Genomic DNA, 7,500 nt, shown 5'->3' with positions numbered 1-7,500 from the left:
TGTGTCATTTTTAGATTTGAGCTAAAAAGCATTATTTTGCACTTTGGGCTAAAATCGTGAAAATGTGTGCAAATCTTTGAATATAAATACTTTTAAAGCGAACATTTTGAACTCAAATCTTTGCTTCTGGGGGGGTCCCTGGAACAAAATATTTTGATGGGGGTCCGCGGCCAAATACATATCATTTTGGGGGTCCTTGACATGAAAAAGATTGAGCACCACTGATATAGAAACATAACGTTTTTCAGAAAACTGTTGAGATTTAGGAGACGTGTAGAATCGGCTTCAGGTCTCAATGGGTTAATAATACAATGATAATACACTGTGTGTCAGAATGCAGCTGGGTGACAGTGTGAGCCAGGGAGGCGTTAGTAAAGTGTTGGAGGAGGAGGTGGTGAATACTGCATGCTCTCCCACTCACACTGACAATAGAGAGACACAAACGGCTGTGTTCTCTCTCCTGGGTCAGCATGCAGGCAGGAAACCTGCTGAATACGACGCAGACAGGCCAAACCTCTCAGTGAGTTAAACTCCAGCCGTTCACCCCCGAAAGATGAACCACAATCCAGCTCTTGGACTCTCGGTTTCATAAAAATCAAAAACATAAAACGTTGAACTATTTTTTTTGCAACAATTAGACCATAGTGGAGCCAACGTGTGTCTCAGCAGTATATGCTCTGTAGGGAAGTGAGAGAATGTATTGTATTGACAGAGGGAGCCTTCATTATAAGAACAACCTGCTGTAAAAGCAGATATACAGTATGAATGACGTTATTAACTCTCTGAGTGCCAAGAATTATTAATCAGAGTTATCATGAGTATTTTCTGAATGCCCTGAGTGCCAAGAATGAGTTATCACCTGTTTAAAAAAATAAATAATAATAATTAAAAAAATATATATATATATATATATATATATATATAATTATTATTATTACATTTTTTGTTTATCTCAAAGGAACTAGGAGATAACGCTATCCAAAAAGTTGCTGCTCCATTCCCTTCAATGTTAAAAAATAAATGGAGTAAAAAAAAAAATATATATTTATTTTTTTACCATGTATTTTTTAGTCTATAGGCCATGACCCATGTCCTACAGACAGAGTATCCATCCTATAGCCATGATGACCCATATCCTATAGCCATAGATTAGAACATCTAAGGATTCGAACATGTTAGCTTGGCTAACATGTTCAATCAGCCAAGCTAACATGTCCAATGTTAGCTTGGCTGATGGCACTACATGTAAACAATGTTTCGAAGTGACACACCTATTTATAGGGCTCTATTTCGTCATGCGTCTCGCTAGCCAATCAAAGCACACCCTTTCAACATATTGTCACGTGTCACGTGAAGCTTGACCAATGTTAGCTTGGTGGACACACGGAAGGACGAGAACGAAAACAATATGTCTCCTGGTGGAGACAATAATCATGTATAAAACACATAACGTATATGCATATAGGAGACACAGAGTGAGATTGTATATTTACACCTATGTACACCGGAAGGAAAAAAACGTTAGATAAGAGTTAAAACAGGAAAACAATTAGGATTGGATGTTGTTAACACTAGACTTCACATTAACCCATTAAGACCTGAGACCCACTCTACAAAATGTATTTTAAATCCTATATATATATATTTTAAAACCTATGTTGCTGTCAGTGGTTCTCAAATTGTTTCATGTTAAGGACCCCCAAAATGATATGTATTTGGTCGCGGACCCCCATCTCAAAATATCTAGTTCCAGGGACCCCCATGAAGCAAAGATTTGAGTGAAAAATGTTTGCTTTAAAATAATATATATATTCACAGATTTTCACGATGCTATGTCGGCTGTTAAGAATAAATAGTAATTGGAAGTGAAAGTGGTTTAGTGTGTCTGTGGGGTTGACACGTATCCAACCAAAAGCTTGTGACTAAATAACTACAACTTACACTGGATCCATTGGAACTAGTAGGTCTGTCACAATTATTACATAATCGTCTAATCGCAAGATTTTTTTTTTGCATAATCGTCATAATCGTTTCCAGAAATAGCTGATGTACAGAATGATGTACAAACGCTCACAACGCATCACTTCGTAACACGTTGTGAGCTTGTAGATCAGCTATTTCTGCTTTTTTAAATTGTATATTCAAGTTATTTGTCGTATTATCTGCCATGTGCCATTTTCTATTACGAAGCCTAAAAAGCTAACACAAATTGTATTTGTGTCTCACAATATATATATTTTCATTTCCTGAAAAGTAACAGTTTTGGTCGTACAAGGTGTCCAGCAACGACACGTCAATGCTTTTATTTGATGTGAAAAATGGTCCTATAGATCATAATAGCAATTGCGTCGCTTTATTGCATCGCTTTATTGCCATACATACTGTAATATGTGTGTTCTGTGTGGAGGCACTCATGATACAGTTTAGAACATGATATTTTGTGGTGAATTAATGACATGATAACAATGCCCCCGGTGTACAGGGACCTGTACATGTCACATACATTCATCATTGAAATTGGAAATACTCAAGTAAAGTACAAATGCCTCAAAATTGTACTTAAGTACAGCACTTGAGTACATGTACTTAGTTACTTTCCACCGCTGTCCCTCAGCTTGGTTGTCGACTTCACTTGGTGGTTTTCCTACGTTAGTTGAACTATTTGAAAGTGTTTTTAAAAACAGTTTAAAAACAGGGATAATGGGTAAGGCACCAGTGAAAATAGGGCCAGGGACGTGCACAGATAGACTCTAGGTGGTGCTAGAGCACCTGCCCTTTGCCCTCTTGACCAGAAGTGCCCTTTTGAAAAAAAGAGAAAAAAACGTTTTTTTTCCAGTTTACACCAGGGGTCTTCAACAAGGAGTCCGGGACCCCTAGGGGGTCCTCAGAGTTACTACAGGGGGTCCGCCAAATCTTTATGTGATATGATTTTTCTTTTTACCATAACCACTCGAAACCTAGCATCCCTTTTCTGAGGAGAAGTTTTCTCATTTTCTCATGCTCATTTCTAGCCTGGCTCCACCCCCTGAATCGCTAGCCTCGCATTCAGGGTCTGGCGACGCTGTCGAAGGCGGGCTTTTCTCGGTTGAAAATCTGTACGACGAATCGGGATCGGGATAAGCTAGTATGAACCAATCGGTATGGTGACAGAACAACAAGGGCAACTACCAGAGGAGACTGTGAGGTACCATTCAGACAGAGTGTGTTTGGTAAAACAGTCTTCTCTGTTAGAGCCTCCCATCACTGGAACAGTCTCCCTACCGAAGTAAGAGAGACCACCAACTATCTAACCTTTAAATTCAACCTTTTTCAGCTCCATTAATCACTGTGTCTTCTCATATTTTACTGTATTGTTTTGTCTTCTGTACTATGTCTACTTGTTTGTATAGTTGACGATGATGTCTCTTTTTGTATAGATAACTATGCCACTTTAACAGCCTGCTCAGGGACTATAGATGAAAATTAGCCAACTCTGGCTAACTCTGGCTCATTTACATGGACGTGAATAACTGACATGTTGATCAATGTGCATCGTCCCTGTTAAATAAATAAATTAAAACAAATTCAGACTGAATAATGGAGGGAAACCAAATGAGAATTCAGGCTGAGTGTCAGGCTAGCTCATTTCAGGTTTAACATGGATTTATATGAAGGACTATTGAGAAGAAAAATAAAATATTTAAAATTGGAAGTACTTGAGTAAAGTGGCTAAAAGCACTTCAAAATTAGTACAGTACTTGAGTGCATATACTTAGTTACTTTCCTCCACTGATAAGGACCTTTGGTGAGGCTCTGCAGTGTCTCTATAACGGATCAGGCTCTGTTCCTTTTCTCTAAATAGCTCTGACAAGCTTTTTGTTCTTCACATTTTGAGAGGGGGCGTGTTTATCAACAGCTGAGACAAATGTCTTCATGAATAAATCCAAGGCTAATGTAATGTCATGGATCTCAGAAGTGTAGTGGCTGCTACTATAAAAAATTAAAATAAAACAAAGAAAAAATATCCATTGAAAAAGCTTGACTGTTAAAGAACCTTTAATTCCTCTTGGAGATATTATAGTATTGTACTGTAGGCTACTGTACTGTATGACATTGGGTTTTCCTTAGCCGGCTATCTCTGATACAAGCTGTGGCACAATTTTAAAAAAAATAAAACACACTTTGCTAATTAGCCGTTTGAAAGCAAGATACATGAGGGCACATATTCAAACATTATCAGCTTTTGACGTAGAGAAGTGTAAACCAACTGCTGTATTCCTGCTTCTCCCTTCCCCAAACCCTGCATACATTTTAAGATGTTTTGTGCAGCTCAGGAAACTGTGGCTCCGCAACTAAATTGGTTACCTCAGAGTCAAAGTTTACAACGTTGACGGTGAACACGGACACAGTCAGGTATAGAGCAGGATCCGCTCTATACCTAAAGGTATAGAGCGGCTAGCGCCGCTAAAAATTGATTACTTTTTCCACCACTGTCTGTAACCAAACATTCCGTCTGGCTGCATATAGTCCAGTCACGTTATTATCGTTATCACTCCCCCATGTCACCGCCAAGTCGTGGGGACACTTCTGTGCTCGTTCCTTTTCCGTGGAACCCCCCCCCCCCCCCCACAGGGAGGAAGACAGCTAGAATGGGCACAGGGAGGAAGAGGTAGCACTATTTTTAGACTCACTTCTCTCGCCAACGTGGGCGGTACTGTACTGTAGTGTTGTCACTGTGTGTGTGTGTGTGTGTGTGTGTGTGTGTGTGTGTGTGTGTGTGTGTGTGTGTGTGTGTGTGTGTGTGTGTGTGTGTTGCATTCCTGCATCCTTCCACACTTGTAAGGCCACTTGTCTTTAACCACATGAATACTAGCGTTCCCTATTCTAGGGAGGCAAACGTTCAAGAAAAAAAAAATAGCACATCTGCAAGGTCACGACGCATCCATCGCGCATCCATCGACTTTGTGACTTGTTGTGAGCTTGTAGATCGGCCTTTTTTTGGCTAATGTTTTCCCCCCAGAATATGGAGGCTGGGGTTCAAGTGGTTTAAGTACAGCAGTGGTGGAAAGTATCTCAAGTACTGTACTTAACCCTTTAAGACCGGGAACGCATCTGTGTCATTTTAAGATTTCTTTGGCTATTCAAAAAAATAGCAAATATACAAGCTCATAGCGTGGCACCAAGTGCTTATTACAGCCAAACTAGAGGGCGCTGTTTCACCATGTTGATATCAGTCATGTTACATAACATGTAACATGAGGAATGAATGTAGTAGAGACAACAAACGAGCACAACTCACAAATCCATTCAAGTAACAGTTTGCCGGATGCACGGCTCAAGAAGACTCACAACGTATAAAACAAAGAATACAATGGTGCATTTATATCCAAAGTGCTTTACATAGATTGTGCATTACATTCACCCATTCACACACACACATTCACACACACATTCATACACCGATGGCGGAGGAAACCATGCAAGGCAGCAACCTGCTCATCAGGAGCAATTAGGGGTTCAGCGTCTTGCTCAAGGACACTTCCACACTAACTCTGGGGGAGCCCGGGATCGAACTGGGAAATTCCCGGCCGCTCTACCCCTGAGCCACTGCCGCCCCAGAGCATGTTAACATGTTTTAAGACATTGTGTCATTGGCTAGCTACAGCCAGGTGACAGCTAGCATTGAAAGTTTGTCACATGGTCAGGTGGGGTTAGTTGTCTAATTTTTTTCTGGGACTGGTTGTCACATCCTGATGTGACAATTAATTCAAAATAATGATGGTTTACAACCATAAAGGACCTTTGGTATTGTGGATGGTGTTTCTAGTCATTTAAAAACGTATTGTGTGTCTCTAGCTTTAAAAAAAAAAAAATCACACCCTCTGTGAAGGTAGCGGCCTTTGATACATTATGTCATTGATGTGTGTTTATAATGTGTTTATAGCCATGTGTCACGTGAAACTTGACCAATCATTTGTTGACGGGTCTGACCAATCAGAACGTTGACGGGTCTGACCGATCAGAACGTTGACGGGTCTGACCAATCAGAACGTTGACGGGTCTGACCAATCAGAACGTTGACGGTGAACACGGACAAAGTCAGGTATAGAGCAGGATCGCGCCGCTAAAAATAATAATCTGAAATCCCATTGATTAACCACCCTGGGCAAGACCTGGGATGTTGGTTGTCTAGGAAGTTGACAACCGGAAATGGTTGAATTTGGCGGAAGTACCGCCCAAGGAAATGACGTTGATGCTTTACAAATCTGTTAACATTCTCCGTGAATGAAACGAGTGTTGCGATTGGTCAAAAAATATCGTTTCCGGGGGAAACGGAAATCCTGTCCACTCAGGACTTACTAGACGCTCGCTGCTTTAGGTCGTGACCAGGCTCTTCTTTTCGCACATGAGTGAGGCTGGGACCGAGGTTATTGATTAACTAACTTGGGACAACCAACCCCGTGCATTGTGACAATCTACCCCGGTATGGGGTTGGTTGTCCCACCTTGTGTCAAAGTGACTTTGATGGTTAATAACTTCCTGGTAAGAATAAGTTATGCGTATACAGGTTTTACCCATTTCAAGCCAAGACCTTAAGCTTCCTTCTAATGTACAGTAGGAGTGATTATCATCAGATGTTGTTGATGAGCAATTCAAGTCAGAGTAAAAAGTGTGACAACCATCCCCGGTCTCCCCCTACTGTCGGTTTTAAATACATGTGTTTATGATAAAAAATGGACACTTACGGATACATGTATTTATTTATGTATACTACACTCAGATTCTACTGTGTGATTTTAACCCTTTGATGTTCACTTCCGTCCACACTCGCCCCCATCTGTTTGCTTTTTTCTCCTCCTTTCTTTCTTTCTGTCTTTCCTTCCTTTCTTTCCCGTTCTCTGGTGGTTGTCATGGAAACAGCTGGTTGTGTATGACACAGGGGTGTCAGAGGGGAGGGCACAGGGAGGGGGAGGGGCAGAGAGAGAGAGAGAGAGAGAGAGAGAGAGAGAGAGAGAGAGCGAGAGAGAGATAGAGAGAGCGCTGTGTATTGAACATGACATGTGGTGACATCGCTACACAACAAACATCATCACTGACTGACTGTCCTCCAGCAGAGCTCTGAACATGGCAGTCTGATCCATACTATAGAGTCACTGGTTCATCTCCTGGGACACGTGAGTCATGTGTCTATGGAGAATAATAACATTGGGTCATCTTAAGGCCAACACACACACACACACACACACACACACACACACACACACACAGGAGGCGAACGGCCATGCGTCAAAACAGCCGGTCCCATTCTTTTCAGACACGCGCAGACGCACGATCATGCCTCGCCCTGCACTCCGATACAGCCCTGTTCTATGTCCAGAGAGAGAGAGAGAGAGAGAGAGAGAGAACAATGTGCACGGCAGTGCACGTCGTTGTCACGCTGCAACTCGCGTTAGTTCTCTCTCTAACCGTGATCTGTTCAGGTCATGTGGGAAACAAAATGTTACATTTTCGGGACCGCTC

The 7,500-nt window shown here is 41.5% G+C and overlaps 1 protein-coding gene across 1 annotated transcript in view; it reads right to left on the bottom strand.

The window, feature by feature from the left end:
- The window catches only part of LOC311048878 (SH3 and multiple ankyrin repeat domains protein 2-like), a 338,179-nt gene that overhangs the window by 163,355 nt on the left and 167,324 nt on the right, over positions 1–7,500 (bottom strand). The gene's annotated exons all lie outside the window — the stretch shown is intronic.

The sequence above is a fragment of the Gymnoscopelus microlampas genome (genome assembly GCF_963454915.1).
Source record: "Gymnoscopelus microlampas genome assembly, chromosome: 1".
Taxonomy (NCBI): Eukaryota; Metazoa; Chordata; class Actinopteri; order Myctophiformes; family Myctophidae; genus Gymnoscopelus; species Gymnoscopelus microlampas.
Note: the sequence above shows the minus strand (reverse complement) of the source record. Positions and strands in the feature narration are given on the sequence as shown.